The following is a 19,225-nucleotide window of genomic DNA, read 5'->3' as shown; positions in this document are numbered from 1 at the left end:
CTGCATTGGCACCAACAAATGCATCCACTTGTCCCAGCTCTGCAATGGGGTCTACGACTGCTCCGATGGCTACGACGAAGGAGTTCATTGCAGGGGTGAGTGAAAATTGCTTTAACATCAAATCTTCCACTGTATCTTCTTTTTTGGGTTCAGAGAAAACCAGAATTTACTCCTTGAGAATACGTATAGGTATATACGTGTGTGTGAATATGTGTAAAACATCCAAAAGCAAACCAATAGAAACGTATTTTAATGATAGATGCGTATTTTAATTTAAAGCCTGTTTCAAGTTAATTTAAAAAAATATTATATGTGAACCAAATGCAAGTAAAAAACACACAGAGATTTTTACACTTTTACTGCATTAATTTCTAAGTTTATATGATGGAAACTCTTCTATCAAAAGAAGGATGAGGAGACTTTACTGAGCAAAGTTGGGCAGCACAAAGAATGTTTGCCACAAAGAATTTTCTTTTCCTTATAAATTCTGCTTAAACCCCAAAAAGTCAAAAAAACCCACTGAAAACTATATCAAATTTGCTATGAGCATTATCAATATATATCAATAAATACATAAAATATAGCAAATTTGCTATGAACATTGTTTTGCATGGAGGGCTTTGTTTCAGGAGGGTTTTATGCAAATGATCTACTGTTTAATACTGTAGTCACCAAATTCTGACAATGAGAAATCTTAAATAGAAAAAAATTGGTGAAGGTCAACTATTTAATATCTCAGCTCAACTGAGATGACTTTTTGAGGTCTGCATTGGGGATAGCTTTAGGGCCAAATCTTGGCTACCTTGAACCAGTTATTTTTAATCAGCAGATTTCCAGATGAATGATTGTTGATGATGTTCAAGAGATCTGATGTTCCAAACCAGAAACCCAGAGACAGGTGCTGGGACTTGTGCTGCAATGTAAAATGACAATAGGCAGTGAAAGATACAATTAATGGTAGAGTTCAGAAAGTTAAATTAGAATTTAAAATTTCATGTGGACATATTTTCAGAGCTGTCAGAGTGAAATCTAAGCCCACACCAAAAATAAGCCACATTGAAAAAAGAAATTAAAATTAGAAAAAAAAAAAAAAAAAGCCATCTGGAATTAATCAGTGCAATACTGCTGACTTCACAAAACTACAAATAGTTATTTTTATCTAGCCAGGTGAGGATACAGGCTGTCATAAAATAGATGAAAATTCTTATTCACAGTGATAAGATTCATTTCTTCTCTTGAAGGCTCAACTGTTTTATAGTCCTTGTTCAATGAGCATTACACAAAATCAAAATTTGTGCCAGCATATTGGATTTAGCACTGGGCCCTGCATGCAAAAGAAACCCAAAAGTTAAACTGGCCAAAACACTTTTTGGCCTATACTGACACTTTCTGAAGTTGCAGGTGAGTGTTTTTCAGAGAATAGTATTTATTCATTAAGTTCTGTTTAAATTTGTGTTCCTCAATATTTCATGTTTTTTTCTGTAAATTACTCTGGATTAAATTACTGAGGATTAAAAATCTCCAGTGCTGAATAATTATTATCTTATAACTGTCTTATATTTTTATCGTATTTTAAGTCTTTAAACCACAAGATTAATGGAATCAGAAAAAAATATAGACTAAAAGTACAATCCTATGTTAGTGGCAATGGAATATGTTTGCTTTTCTTATTGTTCACGTGTCCTGTATTTTGGAATGTGATAGCACATAAAATACCCAATCTATATTCACATTCTTTTAATTTATTCTCAAATACACTTTGTAAGGTTCATGTTGATTCCCACTCCTTTCTTTATTATCATACATGAATATGAAAGCTTCCCAGTGGAAAAATTAGTGGCTGCTCTAATAAATCACCATAGAATTTGGTAAAACATTCTACATAAATATTTCTCCTAGATCACACATAACACCTACATAATGAAATGTCACTATCTAGGAAATGGTTAACAACTCATTAATATTGATTCTTCTGGCAGTTCCATATTTTTACTTGCTTAGTGGGGGCAGAATTGAAAATATTAGTGGAAATATTAGTGAAAATATCAGCCAAAGAATATAGACAACCATAATTTTACATTATGATCCTGTAGTTCCAAACAATGTCAATTAAAATGTCATTATGTTACATTCTTATATATCAAATATTTGGTATGAGTTCCTTATAGTTGTAATTATTGTCTCTCTCTATATATATAAATAAATAGATTTATATTTATATTTATATTTATATTTAGATTTAGATTTAGATTTAGATTTATGTTTATCAGAAAAATGTTTGGGTGACCTTTCATTACTTTCTGAGTCTTGAACACACAAGTCATATTTTGAACTCGTTTTTGTGGCCAAAAGTTGCAAAATTACTTCAGAAATCCAGCCAAACCATTAGCTTTTCCTTTCTATTACTCACAAGAGTGGCATTATCAATTGTGCTGTAATTAACAGTGGCCATGTGAAATTTGTGCTGGAGGAAGGCAACAGCAGTTTTCAATATTGGACTGCAAGGAGCCCAGCTGGTCACAGAGCTGTGTTAAAATCACCTCGTGCTGGGGACACTGCCAGTGCTGTGTAAATAAGTCACAGTCCAAGCACCAGGAAAATCAGTTGTGGTTTGAAATATGGGGGTGTCACCAGGGCAAAGCCCATTTCAGGGCACAGGTAACTCCAGTGGGTGAAATCTCTAAGAACTAATGGAGTATAAACATCCAGCAAGTGGAATTATTCTATTTTCTTTCTCTAAATTTACCATTCTCACATTAATTCATTATTACAATCTTTTAGAGTTGCACTCAGGCCTGCACCTTTCCCTGCCAAGGGGAAATATGGTCGTGGCTCCAGTGTGCAATGGTAATATATGGGAAATTTCAAGGGAATAGTAGTAAATACAACGACATTCCTGTACGATCATCTTTTATTTCAGGCACATATGCATTTTTGCAGGTGAATGTAATGCATAAATTCAGGAGAGGTTGTGGCAATATGAAATAAAAAATGTTTTATTGCGCATGGTTGTTTCACATTATGTATTCCAATGTCCTTCAGAGGAGAAAGGGGTGTGTAATTCACTGGATTTGTACCTCAGAGCATACAGTAATGACAAGACATCTGTATTTGGTCAGTTTGGACTTCTTTTCATTTTTTATCCAATTGAGGAAAGCTTTAGAGAGGCTGAATAAGGGAGAAATCATAATAGATATTAACCCTTGCCATAAAGAAAGGGTTATATATATATTTTATTTATATATATATATGTGTGTGTGTGTGTTTGTGTGTATATATATATATATGTGTGTGTGTGTATGTTTATATATATATTTATCTATCAAAATAATATATATATTGATATAAAATAATATATAATATGTAATGATATATGTAAATATATACAAAACATTTATATGTATAAATATATAAAATATCTAAAAATATATATAAATGTATCAAAATATATTTTGTATATATTTATCTATATAATTATATATTATTTATATATCATTATATATATTATTTATATAGATACATATATATGTATATATATACATACACACACACACATATATATACACACTATATAATATATATATATTTATATATATATATATACACACACATATATATTTATATATATATACACACACGCACACACACATATATATATCGTTATATATATTATTTATATAGATACATATATATATGTATATAGATACATACACACACACATATATATACACACTATATATATATACACACTATATATATATACACATTATATAATATATATAAAAATATATATAATAATATATATATAAATATATATATATAATATATATATTTTTATATATATATATACACACACACACATATATATATTTATATATATATACACACACACATGCACACACACACACACACACACACACACACATATATATATATATATATATATGTGGGGCTCTTGAGTTTTCTGAAAATCCCAACAATTCCAGCACAATCCAGCTCTGCTGAGCGGGATCTCAGGTCCTGGGAGAGTTTCTAAATCTCAGATAAAATTTACCAGTGCCAAACCTGGAGCCAAGCTTGAGTAGTTCTAGTAGAAGACTGCTCCAGATCTGCTCTTGGCAATTAAGCTCCTTTCTCTGACACACCTCTCCAGGCTTCTTTGGAGAGCCAGGCCTTTATTTCAGCTGCACTTGCAGCCACTTTTACTGCTCAGCTGAGCAATGAGCTGAGAACTCTCCTGCCCCAGGGAGCTGCCAAATTATTGCAAACTGAACTTTTTAGTTCCAAGTCTTTCCTTCACAGGGTTTATCCCAGTATGGGGCTGGGGCTGGCTCTGGTTAGTTAAAGATGGGCTCATGTGCCTGCAGCTTGTCCCAGTCTGGTTTTGAGGTTTTTTGAAGGCCAAAATACCTCTTCTTATTTGTTTTGTATTTTTTTTTTCCTCCTGAAAGTTTTAGGAATGGCTCAGGCAAATATCTCTCATGGGGTAGTTGGAATTACCTGGCCTTGGTTATGTAAACCATTAGATATAATTATTAAGATAATTTCTAGAGAATTACAGTCACAATCCCATGAATCTTAGTAAAGGTGTTTGTTTGTTTGGTTGGTTGTTTTTGTTTGTTTGTTTGGTTTTTTTTAATAGGTCTGCAGAGGTGAGCAGTACAGTTTTATAAATCAGTGCTTTATATACCTGTATATGGCGCACAATTGAAAGTGGTGTGCCAAAATTGGGGTTTGGTCTAAGTTAGAGCTATAGGAAACAAAAACTTGTATAGAATACGGTTTTCTCCTTTTTTAATTAACTAACTTATTATTTAGTAGCTCCTGGAATGCCTCTGCTAGTGTTTTAGCTTTCCAGCCAGAAAATGCTAAAAGAATACTGACAAAAAAAACCAGCGCAAATAGAATCCTTCCAAGTCTTCAGATTATTTGGGTCTTTATTATCTGTGATCTGAACCATAATCTCTGAAGTCTCTAATCAATAAAATACTCAAAGGCAAACTCTGGATCATTTTGCATTAAAAAATTGCTGAACACACATTGAGAAGTTTTGGCCAAAAGCTGTTCTGTTGTAGCAGCCTATAATCAGAGTATTGTTTTTCTGTTTAGGCTTTTTGAATGAATTGTTAACAGAAGATGAAGATAAATGCTGCTGTTACTCAATTGTGTTTTGTTCTGGTCTTTCTACAGCTGAAACAGGGGGAAATTTTAAGTAGTGTTTGCCAGAGGGGAAAATAAAAATTTCAGAATTTTACGGAAAATTCAGATCTTTCAAGAATGATGGAAATTTATAAAACTGAAAGATACGGACCTACATTTAGACCCTAGTCCTAAATTTTTTTTTTTTCTAGTGAAGTTGTGTAATAAGGTAACAATAAACCCCTGAAACAGTCAGGAGTTATAAATGTCCCTCCATTTCCTCATGAGAGTTTTTCTGGAAGTAATGCTCACCTGCATCAGAGTTCCCTGTGAACTCATTTGATTTATTCTGACAAGCTTTAAATCACTCATCCCTTAAGGCTGTGAGTACAAAGCCTCACAGGAGGTTACTGAATCCTGGAACCCCCAGGAAATCTCCCAGAGCTCCTGATGGACCAGTGGGGCTGCTGAAACCATCAGGTAACATTTGGAATGATTCCCACTGTGACCACCCTGCATTCTACATCAAGGTTTCCACTTGGATTATGAGGCAGAAAAGAGAAAAAAGTAGGGGTACTAAAATTAAAAAAAAACAAAAAAAAAAAAAAAAAAAAAAAAACAAAACAAAAAAAAAAAAAAAAACCACCAAAACTGAGTGGTTTTGCTTTGGAACAGAGTTGCTAGTAAAGTGCTCTATTTGTCTGGCTGAAGGCTCAATTTGCATAGTTCAGTATTATGATATCTCCTCATTTCAGCATCCAAACATCCAATTTCTTGCATATTACTGTCTTTCCTATATTTTTGCTTCAATACAGCATGATGTGGCTCATTCAAATTAGCCAAGGTCATTTAGTCTCTTCTGCTGTCAAGACAAAGGAGTCATGGGCTTGGTGATTTAATAACTTTCCATCACAAAATCCTTTTGCAGCAAAGCAAATTAGAGGAGGCTGGTGGGGGAATGAGCAGTGGAAGACATTTGAGTGATGTGATTTCATCTCACCTTGATGGGCTGCTGCTGAGGAGTTTTTAGGCTGGAATTCACAAAGGAAAGCTGTTGTGAAGGTATCAGCATTGTCTCTGTGGCAAATTAAATGTAGGGTTTAAATGTTTGGCCATTTATGATGACAATGTGTGACAGCAGATCATTAATTGGTTCATGGTTTGTAAAGAGGGTTCTGATCTTGTCCACTGGAGGAGCAAGGTATGGAAATGGAAATGGAAATGGAAATACTCCAGCCAGTGTTTCTATTTCAGTTGCAGTATCACTTTCTTGAGAGAAAATGTTGGCTACTGTTCCTTGCTGGTGATGAAATCAAGTGTTGGTCAGGTCTGGCCTCCCTAAATGCAAATTTTGATCAGTATTTTTAGCACACACATTTAAATTGACATGCTTTCTTCAGGGCACAGAAACCATGCTTGCAATAACAAATGCAGCTTTGGATGGTTAACCCATGGAGTTCTACATTATGAAAAGAGGAGTAAAGATTATAATTCAAATATTTCAGGTTTCCTATGATCCTGTTGCCCAATAAAATGCACAAAGTGCAGCAGAGATGTTAATTTATCATATTTGAGATGAGATGATGGTGGTTAAGAGGGCCAGTTAGTGTTTGTTAACTGGTTCATGGACAGGGCTGCAGAAACCCAAGGAAAGCAGCCACAGTCAGTAACTCAGGGGATGGCAAGGAATGAGCTGAGAAATCTTTATTCTGCTTGCCAGGGATTTAGGTTAAATGCCATTTATTGTTGTTGCCTGCTGTTGCTGTTTTGAGGCTGCCCTTTTTTGAGAAAACAAACATTTAAACTCATACAATGAGTATCTCCTTTTCAGTTTTCCTAGAGATGCTTTATTACCTTTCTGTCGATTAGTGTGCAGACTTACCTGGTAATTTGTCCCTGTTAACAAACAAATAATCTAATAAAATTCCTTGAGGAGTAAGAAATGCAGCAAGCTTTTTGTATGAATAAATCTCAAAGGATTTTTATGTAGATAAATACTCTGGGCATAATCTCTGTATCAGGAGTTCCAGACATATTTGCATGGCAAAAAAAACCCTGACACTCCTAAACTCAGCACGTCACACATCTGCTGCCTGGCTGCCATTAGATCACATCACAGAGTAAATCTTCAGTGTATTTTCAATATCCAGGCCTCAGGGACAGCTTTTCACCAAGCAGAGCCTGGGACCTGACGCCAAATGTGCAGCACTGGTAACCTTGAGGCGCAGGGAGAGCGACAGCACAGGGTCTGTCTTCAGCTGTCACCACCTGTATTTGAGGAGATGGGATAGCTTAGACATCCTGAAATCTTATTTAGAAGGAATAATGCTTTTTTTCGGTTTCCTTTTGGGCATTTTTTCCTATTTTTTTTTCATGATATACATAAACTATTACATTGAGAATTTAGTGTGAGAATTTAATTACTATTTCTTGCATTAACTAATAGTAAAATTATATCTGCTGCAGAAAAACACAGCTGAGGCATCTGCCCATCAATAAAACATGTCATTAAATTTCCATGTACTCTTTTTCCAGTGACATTATTTGCCTAGTCATTGCTTCATTCAACAGTGTTAAAATAATTGGTCAACCTGGTGTTTGAAGTGAGGGAAAAAAAAAAAAAGTGACAGGCATGTGTGCTGAAAAACGTGATTTTGGTCCTCCAAGAGCAATTTATAATGTCAGCCTAAATTTACAGAATGGTATCAAATTGGAGACAGAGAAGAAGAAAGAAAAGAGCAAATTCTGGGGCTAGCATCACACAATTTGTCACAAGTGCAGTTGTCAGTTTTCTGCCCTGGGAGCCCTCAGCCAAGCCACATTACAAGCCTTGGTTTCAAGTTCTTCCACTCCTTGCCTGGGGGGATCTGACTTCCCAGCTCCTGATCTTCCCAAGGTGAATAAACAAATAAGGAAACGACATCTGTTCTGTGAAGGGGATACTTTAGCTCCTCGGGGCTCTTTTCCAGGAGCCATAAACAGTTAAACATTTATTGTACAAATACTTGAAGCTGCAGGGGTGTTCATTTGCATTTGCAGAGTGAGTTCTGGTCTCCCACTCGTTCCCATCTCAGCAATTAGCTGTGTGTTGTTAAGCAGAGTGGTAAATTCTGGGAGCTGGGGTAGGAGTATTCCTACCTGGAATGCATCCACCTGCCTGACCACCTGTACGCAGAGCACAGCAGATTCTGCATTTTCTCCTTTTTCTACATAGCTGAAATAAGGAGAAACCATATTTTTTTCTTCCAGAGAAGGGCTTTGCTTCCCTATCATTCCCCACTTCTTACATTTTTCAATTTTAAGCTCATGGGAGTGTATAATCCAAAAGCCTAAGCCATTCTCAAACTGTGTAATATGGTTTAAAAATTAAAATTTGCCATTATTTCTGAGACTATGATAAACAAGTCAAGATGTCACCAGCAGTTTTAAGTGAGATTGATACTACTCAGTGGTGTGAAGTTTGCTTTGACACATTGAGAAATTACTCTTGCTCTTCCACTCAGAAGCAAGAACATGCACAGAGCGTACAAAAACTGATTTTCAGAATTCATTATACCCTCTCAGATTCCAGTCATCTTTTCTCCACAAAATTTGATGAAAGTGCAACTTAATCTTTAACTCACTGCAGTAATGCTCATGATTTTAGTTATATGACAAATGTACAGATTAAAATACTGTGAGATGAAACTGAGTAAGTTAAAAATTGTGGGCAACAGGGGAAAAAATACCTGGAAGCAATCAAGTAAAACAGAAAACTGGGGGAACACAGAGGCCAGTCAATAGCAAGGTTCAGTATGATATTTTATTTTAGAGATTGTCAGGCAGAACTACTTTAAATCAGTATTCTTTGGAACTATGTCCATCAAAGAATGGGAATGTGTTCCCAGTGCAATATGAAAATAATTATGCATATGAAAATAAATTTGAAAATAAACATGACTCCAATATGAAAATAAAGAGTTTTCCATGAGATTCCATAATCTAAAAATACTTTATCTCTTGTGAAAATGAGTGTGTTGCTGTGCATGGGTGACAGGACATGAGCTGTGTACAAGAAGGGGAAAAAAAAAATTAGTTATGATGAGACCTGAGTCCTACTGGAATGAATGGCATCATTTCCTTGGCTTTGGGCTTCTGGACTGGGAAATTTTTTTTTTTTTTTAATTCCTTTTATTCAGGTGCTGTAAGCATTTACATGTGGGGAAAAAAAATAAAAAGAAAAAAAAAAAGAAAAAAATCTCCAATTAACTGTTCCATCTGAGGAAGAATAAGCCATATTTAAAGCTTGAGATGAGACCATGACCCACTCTCTGCAAATCAACAATATTTTCTGACACTCAACTGTGGGAAAAGGCAACTGCAGTTGATTTGGCTGTTCTCTGTGTCTCTTTCTAAGGGTGGGATATCCTGGTAGAACAAATCCTATGAAATCAAACCTTTTGAGACTACATTTAACATATTTCTAAAACATTTTCCATCAATCTAGTCTTTCTGAAATCCATTAACATGCAGCAAAGTACCAAAAATGCAGTTTAGAAGTTGAAGTATCTTCTACATGGGATGGATTACTGGAACAAAGTGCCAGTGCCCACTTTCCCCAAGGAAGTGTTGGCCACTAGGATTGAAAATGAGGGAAAATTAGCAGCAGTCCAGATTATGATTCCAACAAAGCATTCATCCCGTGCACAGTGACACTTTTCTGACTTTTCAGCTTGGTTTTCACACTCATGAGAGAGAGATTCCACAGGAGTTGATGTCACATTCCCAGAGCAAGAGCAGTAAGGGAGAAAATGTCTGTGGTTTGCAATAAAAGAATCATTCATAGTGCTTCAATCCCCAACACATTTTTTAGCCCAACTATACAGAAGGTCAAAATCCTCACTCAGTAAGAACTAAATATGGTCTTTTTTAAACAAATGCCCTGTTTAATTACCAGCAGGCAATTCAGCACAATTAGTTGCTGTCTAAGGTACTTTTTTTCTTTTTTCTAATGGTCTTGCATATTTCATGGCCTCTTTCAAAACCATGCATCAGATGGAGGGCCTGCTACTTGTTTAATTGACTTTTTCCCTCTCTTAATGATGTGCATCTCCTGGAATTTTAGCAGAGATGAGCCCAGCTTACAAATAAAAAAGAAAAAGGAAGTTCACAATTCTGAAGTAGAAGAATATTTGGTTGTCTTTTAACAAACTGAGCTTTTTTAATCCACTGAAAGACAAGGAAGCAGAGCTACACAAAACATTGATGTGCAGGTAATTTTTAGGTTTCTACAGGAAAGACATGAGTATAGTTTTACATTCTCAGACTAATGGCACACAGTGGCATCAGGAGGATAAAAAAAATGAGAATAAGTTCTGTTCTGCAAAATGTTACATTAAATGAGCACAGTTACATTAAAACAAAATTATTCAGACATCCTGAAGACTCACATTTAAGGTACATGGACACTAAAAATGCTTCTGTGAGGCACAACTGTTCTGCTTTCTGCCATGGGCTGACACTTACAATTTATGTTGAAAAATAATCAATTAATTACTTATAAATTTAAGTGGACACAGTTTGGGGCCCATACTTCTGTTTTGAGGTAAACTTGAATGTCTTGTGTTAAAAAGAAATAAATTAAGTGAGCCCTTGAGGAAGATCTGGGAATGCATCCTGCCCTTCCCATAGGAGCTGGATGTTTTTATTTTTAGTGAATAGGAAAAATAACACAAACAAACCCAAACCAAATGGGATGTTGGTCACAATATCTGCTATTAAAAGATAAAGCACTGTCCTCTTCAGACTGTAATTTCTCTCTTGAGCTTAATGGAGGGGGGAAAAAACAGCTTTAAATAGCAGCATGGCTTTTAGTGACATGGCGTGGGTGACAGTTCAGCCGGAGGAAAATGGGGATCATGGGGGTCCCTCTCTGACTGAAAAGGTTGCTGGGTCCTACAAACGTGTCCTGTTTGGTTTTCCCAAGGAGAACCAGATGAAAGGCAATAAAAATGCCCTTACATGATTCCCATAAAGAATCAGCCTTTCTGCTGTTTGAAAACTCTTTATTTTGAAGTCCACCAATTTCTTGATGTTGTCTGGAAACTGCAGCAAGGACATGAATCATTCCAGTGCAAAACCAGTCAAGTTTTGGGATATAAATTTCATGTTAAATGCAGAAATTTGCAATCTCATGATTTATATATCTTAAGAAGTCAATTCATTACTGTAATATTTTTTTTCTGCCAGTCTGGGATTTTTTTTTTTTTCTTCTGATGCCAAAGGTATCTAGAGCTCAGAGGAGCCATTTGGAGAATGCCTCAGGTTTTTAAGACTCATCACCAAGTCAGAAAGAACCCTTGCTGTATGTAAAGGATATATATGTGCTCCATGTGATACATCCCTAAGGATTACACAAATCATACCAAGTTCCCACAGGCAGCTGGAGAGGGAAGCTGGGCAGGATGTGAAGGCACACAGGACAGGAATTGGCTGGGTTTGAACCCCAGCTCTGAAAACATCCCCTGAGAACAGGGACAGAGAGCTTTGCAAGGATTCATCCCTCCATGTGGAAAATCACTCACTCTGTGTTGGTCTTACAGCACCACTCCTGGTGTTCACCAAGGCACCCAGGAAGCTCTTTTCAATAGATGGACTGTAAATAACAGTAGGAATTGCTGCTGTGTTAGAATCTAACTGAAAGTGCTGTCAGTGAAATACAATTGTGGTTAAGGGTGCATCTGCAGGCCTTTGCTGCTGCCTTCAGCTGTGGAAGTGCTGCTCACACAGGGCTTGTTCCCCTAATGAAGGCACAGCTGTGCATTTAGGGATTGACAAAGAGTGTGATTAGGGATTCTAGACTTCCAGAATAGTTTATCTGCCTTCAAAGAGTTGTTGTAAGCAACTAATTCTTGGAGAGATTTGTTATTGTCTTGTGCTGAGGGCGTTTCTGGAGGTGGAAGCACACAAAAGCTGTGTCAGTTCAGTAAATCTTTGCATTGGCCAGAGTTTATATTCTGCTTCATTTGATGTTGGGGTCTGGATGAGCAAGTGAGACTGTGTAAAATCTGAAAACATTAGTTCAAATGGAAATTACTGGGTGTGGAAACCCAGGGCACCACAGGGAATATTTCTGTGTCTGCTCTGAGGTGCCCTGACCCCCAGGGCAGCACTGACTTTCACCTTTATTCATGGAGAAAGTTTCCCAGACTTCAAGATAAACTGGAATCCACAAAAGTGTGAAATAGATTATAGAGAGTAGTGTAGGTGTAGTGAGAAATTTAGGGTTTGAGATTTTTAGTATGTTGTGGATGGAAGCAAGATGGACGACACAGGGTGTCCTCCTGGGTTTCTTCTTCATGCTTCTTCCTCCTTCTCCGTGGGTTTGGGTGGCATTTTGTAATTGGGCAGAAAAGTCCCCATTGCAGCTCTGTGGGATCAGTTATTGGGTTAAAAGGGAAAATAATCCAGTTGTCAGCTCTTAATTGGATAGTTTAGTCTTAAAAGAACCTTAGAACAAGAGATTGTTGCCATTTTGGGCCTTCTAATGAAAAGCTGCCAAACTCACAGCAGTGAGACTGTTTGATAAGAAATAATAAACACCTGAGTCTGAACTTGAACTACTGTCTCAAGTGCCTTCAATCCAGACCCAGAAGAACCCACAACTGGGTGTTTTTTTGGTTTTGGTTGGAACGTTTTTGCCATTTCTTGTCTCACCCCTGGTAGTGGCGTTTTCCTCAAGGAGAGGTGGGCTCAGCTCAGCCATCCCGTGCTGATTCTGGGCACAGAACCTGCTGTGCAGTGACCTCCTTCAGCTCTAGTGCACATCCTTGACTGAATTTCTGCTCAGGAGCTCCCCTCCCTGCATGCAAGGATTATAAATGGAGACCATAATTTGTTTGGACTATGTAAAATATGTCTGAGGCTTCCAAGGAGCTGACAATGCTGATGTTCAGCACTGTGAGTTCTGCTGGCAGGTAGCTCGGAAATGTTGATTATAGTGCTAAGCATTGCTTGTACTTGCATCTGGATGTTAAAAAGGACATTTTTTGGGGGAAAAAATGTGTGTGGCAAAAATATAAAATGATAATTGATTTTTTTTTTCTTAATAGCCATTAGCCAACAAGATTTGTAGTTTTTAATACAAATTAATCTAGATTGTTTTAATATTATTGTGTACAGAAGGCTAGAATATTTGTAAATTTAAAAAATCAAACATGAATTTTAAAAACAATTTGATATTATGTCTTTAGCAAAACACCACAGACTCTGCCTGATTTAATTATAAGTGTAGGTTCTGTTGTGTTCCCATGCTGATGTATTTTAAGAAGAGAATTGCAGAAACCTACACTAAACCCATGCTCTACATAGAGGAGTTTACTTTAGAAAAGGTCAGACAATATATTATGGAATTAGAGTTTAAAATTTTGAAAAATTAGATTTTATTGATTGTGATAAAAATCTAAAATAATGACCGGAAATTAAGAACAAATAATACTCGATTCTTTAAAAAAATAATTTAAAATTTTAAAAGTCCCAGCATTTGGATGAGAGGTTTCTTGTACCTTTGATATTATGATAGAAACTCCTGTGCAAAGCACAGGTAATTGATGAAATGGGGAAAACAAATTGATTAAGAACTTTCTGGATGTGGAGGAGGTGAAGGTGGTGCTGAGATGAAGAAGACCTGTGGATCCAGGCAGGAAAATGCCCAAGGGAGAAGGAAAGCACTGTGCTTCCTGAAATCACAGATTTCAAATACAGAATTTTCTTTCTGGGTGTTCTTGTATGCTCTGGACAGATTTTCCAGCAGGCAGGAAATAACCTGGAGCTGGTGGATGAGTAGGGCTGGTCAGAAGCTCTGAAAGCACTAATGTTGTCTGAAATAGACAGCCAGGCCATTATAAAGCAGCATGAAAATTGTTTTTACCTCAATCCTTTTTTTAAAAAGAGATGTGTGTCGCCAGCTGCAGTGCAATTTACTTTCAGAACATCATGCAAAAACTTCTCTAGTCTCCTCAGAGGGTCATCTAAATATGGATGTTTTCAAGGAAGAAAAGATGATCAATCCAAAACTTGCAGGATAAAGCTTTTATAAGTGTTTTGAAGTTCTTTTAGAATTCACAATCTTAACTCATGTCTTGTCCAAAAAATTTTTCAAAAAATTATGTTTGTGTTAAAAATTGTGGATACTTGATACCTTTAAACTCAGGGATGTTCTGGAAACATGGAAAGGTCTAAGGTGAAATGGAGTCCTTGGCACATGATGCAGTTGCCTCTTGTACTGTCCACGGTATTGGCTGTTAAACCCTGATTTCCCTCCTTAATTACCTGGATAGCTGGCTGCTGAAGGATTGCAAGTTCCCTGTGACAGAGGAATGCCTCACTTGATTGAGGGGATCTGGTTGTGTAGTTTGAACTCCTGGGCACTGAGGTAATAATAATTACCTTATAATAATTCTGGCTAATCACCCCAGAGACAATTATCACTCACTGAGGTGTGTGCAGAAGGGAACACCCGTGGTTGTTCCATGAGCTGGGATCAATGAGCCTGTAAGAGACCTTAGGGTGGAATGCAAACACCCTGGCTGGTCAGAACACTCAACTGCCCCTTCAGTGACAAAATACATCACCAAGAGTGAGGGAAAATTCTGCCTCCTGTGCCTCAGTGAAAAACAAAATAATTTCTAAGAGTTTTGATTGATCTGCAAAATGAAAGAAAGTGCAAGGGGGAAAACGTAGCACAGACTGCACAAAAATGTTAACAGTGCTCAGCACTTCAGTGAGAAGAAGCAGAAGTTAAGGAAGAGATTTAAAAGAATGGTTTAAATGTTTGCTTTTTCTCCTTGCTTTAGCAGTTTGTGTAATAAGAATCAATGGCTATTTGCCTTTTAAGTCCCCATAATCTCTTAGTGGAATGAAAATTTGAGAATATGTTTCCCTGGCACAGTCAAATGCTTTGTGGATTTATATTGATGAAGATCTGGAGCCTCTTTGCAGTGGTGATATGTGCTTTTAATCCATCCATCTTTCAGTGGTGACAAAAAGCGCCTGCTCTCGTTTTAATCATAAAGTTAACTTCAAAAAGGAGATGTCAGTAAGTAAAATAAAGTGATTTTCATCTTTTAATATCACTACAAACCCATTTTTTATTGATAGGTGCCAGAAAAGGTTGCAGTCATTCTTCATGGCTTTAAAGCCAAAGGACTTTAGTCTGAGCACATTAAATCTGCACCAGTGGCTTTAAGGAGGTGGCAATTTCCATGTGGCTTTTGTTCCTCACAGCCAGAGAATGATCAAGTCCATAAGTACAGATTCAGGTGTTTTAATCATCACCAGGAATACTTAAATCTATTAATCATTGTGTTGTTGTTTGACTAATGTTCTGTCGTTGGGCTTGATTTGCCAATGCATTCATTTGTTGCTTGTTATTTTGTCATTGAGTTATAATTTCATTATTCTCTGACCTTCTTTGTCCTCTGCTCGTGCAATTGCAGTGTAAGGGTGGTTGGTGCCATTAGGACAGAATAAAAAACAATCCAAACTTTTGTTTTCCAATGAAGATGCACAGAGCATAAATCCCAGATAGGTTCAGCTGATTTTCTGCTGTGGTTGCACCATGACTGCTGGCAAAGGACCAAACAATGAGACAATCCAACCTGGAGGGTGTCTGGGTAGGCAATGAGCACAATGAGTTAGGCATCTCCTTCATCAGAAATTCACCCAAATTGCAGTTTGGATTGTTTTAAAACTGAAAAGCCAGATGTGTTGTATACATGCATATTTTTATATTTGTAATATTGCATCAGAAGTTATTCACAGCAGAATGAATTGGCTTCTCTTTAACTGCAAAATGTCTGCTGCACCTTTCCTCTCCTAATTTGGTGCTACAGATTGAAAATTTAAGATTACTTTTATTTTAGAGCACTTCAAAACTAATACTGTAGAATAGTTATTCATAGGGTGAGGGAGAACCTTTTTGTGCCCTAGTTCCTACTACGTAGTAAAAAGCTGATGAAACATTTTGAAAACAGGAATTTAATGCACTTCAAAGTGTTTGAATTCCAGTATTCTGAATAGTTCATGGTTACTCTGGTGCATTGATATAATTTTCACCCACTATTCATATTTTACACTTCTGTGAAGCCAGACATGCTGTAAAGTCTGCCTCAGAGGGCTTCCACTTCAGCTGCAAATTAAATATTCTGAGCATTCCTATATTATCATGTGTATCTAAACCTAGACCAAACTATTCAATCCTTCTACCCACAACTAACATTATAATAAAGACAATTAAGAAGACAATGGATGTAACATTGTGTGATAAACTTTTCTTTGGGATAATGGAACTGTGTAGAAAAAAAGAAAAAAAGAAATGTCAAAACCTTTCACCTCTGAGGGATTTTGTATCATTCCTGTTGGAATCACAGGAGACATGAGGAGATGAGAGAGACTGTCCTTCCCTGCCCTGATGCCTCCAAGATGACACATTTTTATGATTAGAGATCTCACCTGCTCACCAAGGTTAATAGTGGTTTCAAACAGCGGCTTCTCTTTGGTGTGTGTCCTGCACTGCAGCAGGATAATAACCTGTTAATAAACACTTCTGCCTGGCAGCTCTGCCTGGGCTCAGAGGCTTAAAGAGAGCCTCCAACCCCAACAGGAACAGAGGTTGTGCCTCTCCTACACTGAGCTCTCACTAATGGCCAGGGCATTGACTCCGTGCCTTAAAAGCTCACTAAAGATCTGGATCCAGCCCTGGGCCTGTCATGGAGGATGATTATTATCATTGTTAGCTAACTGCCTTCTCCATCTGTGCATGAAAACAAGAACAAATGTGGCAGCTGCATGGGCATTTCAAGGAGCTGTGTCCTACATAGGTAGGGTTTTGTGTGTGCTGCTCAGTGCTCTGCAAAATACACCATCACTGAGACCCTCTCCTGGCTCAGGGGGCATTGGGAATGTGATCTGTAAAAGAGAAAATTAACAGCACAATGAAAGAGGAATGTTTGCTTTTAGCAGCTCTTCTTTTGTCTTCTTTGCAGGGCTTCAAAGTTTTTGCTTTATTTCATTCATGTAATGGCAGAAATAGGAATGTTGACAGTCCAAAGCAGATCCAAAAGTAGGTAGTCTAGGAACACTCCAGTTATTGATACAGTGGCAGCTTTAGTCTGATTCAGTCATGTTTCACAATTTGGTTCCTAAAGCTGTGTGCAGGGTGTTCTGTGCACATGGAGGGCACTTTGGTACCTGGCATCAATGGCTTTGGTGCTGAAAGGGCACCAAAAAATTCCTGTTCCTGAGTGGCACTGGGCTAAGGGTGAGATGCATAAGGTGAGCCGCCAGGAGGGAGAGGGGAAATGGAGAGGGATGGTCATGCCAGAGGCTTTGGAGAACCAGGGGCTGGGCCTGGTGCTGCTCTGCCTGTCTCACAAGGCCTCTGGATGTGTCCACAACAGAACCAGAGCTCCATGGCTCAGGTTAGGGAAGCTCTTGGCTCCTGTAGTGTTTTATCCCAAAGTCCCAGTGTGCTGCTTTCATTATCTTGGCTACACAGGCCTTGTTCTGTGAGGACTGCACAGACTGAACTGTTATTAACTGCCCTATTTTACTTTATCCTGAGCTGCTACTGCGAGCACCAGGGCTGCTGTAACAAATCCCCTTCCTTCCATCCCAGACATGGATGCATTTCAGTTTGAGGATGACTCTCAGATAGCTCACAATTACTTTATGATCCTTTTGCGTGGAAGATTATTACTGTTCAGCACTGACCTGAATATTTTTCATATGTGTTAATACAACTGCTTGGCACTTTGAAGCAAAATTGAGGAATAAAAAAGCATAACCTCCCACACCACGGAGCTGTAGTGTGAAGTGGCTTTAGGAAACAGTTGTGAAATCCTAATGTGCTGCTCATAACTTTTGATGTTTAGGAGGCTGCTGCATTGCTCCTGTGCCCAGACATAAGATTTGTGTCATGTAGGAGCTGCTTTCTCCTCCTGGCAGCCTTTGGCACACACAGGAGGGAGGAAAGCTCAGCATAAAGGACTCTCAGGTTGCTGCACCTTACCTTCAATGGTTTCTGAAGAGTCTCTTCAATCCTCATGTATTTCGCCAAAACACATTTAAATCTTATTCATGGAAATCAAATAGAAAAGAAATTACTTTCATTTTGTTGGTTTTATTTGTTTTTCTGACTTAGCCTAATGCTGAGGATTATTATAGCTAAAATAAATTGCACATTAGAAGCAGTACAACAAAGGTGTGTACAGTTTCAGTGGAAAGAAGTTTATATCAGCAAAAGTGCATAAATATGAGAGAAGCCCAACTGTGCATATTAGGAAGACAATAAATGAAAGTACACCATTTTTACAGTTTTTAAACAAAATTGTTGTTCATTACTGCACTGTCTGTGCTTTTGTCCCTTTGCATTCTCCACCTCCTACTTGGTATTGATTTGGGGGATAACAATAATAATAATCCACAAAAGAGGGATTTGTAGGTAGTGATAACAATTCTCATGCTTGCCTAAAGAAACTGCTCCCTTCTAGAGTCCAACTACCCAGCCTAAAGGTGGAAACAGACTTCTTGATCTTGCCCTGTGTTGAGCTGTGTAATGAAGGTAGCAGAGAGCAGCCAGGGCATTGAAAACAGCCACCATCCACTCCACATTCAGATTTCCTGCCTTTTTTATCCCTTTTTTTACAGCAGTGCTCACAAATTATCAAACGTATTGTTGTAAACATCAGCGCATTATTGCCGAGGACAAGGTGTACTGAAAAATCTATATTTCATGGAGTCTAAATCGTGCTGAATATCCAAAGACATTCAGCAGCTACTTCAACACTTCCTGCTGGGTTTTTTATGTACTTCAGGGAAGTTGTTTGGGATGCTTGAGTCACCAAAATTTAAGGTGACAAGACAACCCAGAAAAGCATTTCAGTCTCCCAGAGACACTTGTGTGCCATAAGAAGAGCAGTTAAACAACTGAGAATCTCCGTGTTGATTTTTTTCAATCTTCCTGACTGTTTGCTTCCATGAAAAGAACTTGACAATTCCGTATTTCACACTCTTTGCCCCTGAATGACCAGCACAGGCACAGTTGGCA

This window comes from Ammospiza caudacuta, chromosome 8 (genome assembly GCF_027887145.1).
Source record: "Ammospiza caudacuta isolate bAmmCau1 chromosome 8, bAmmCau1.pri, whole genome shotgun sequence".
In the NCBI taxonomy this organism is placed as follows: Eukaryota; Metazoa; Chordata; class Aves; order Passeriformes; family Passerellidae; genus Ammospiza; species Ammospiza caudacuta.
This window is presented reverse-complemented; position numbering follows the sequence as displayed.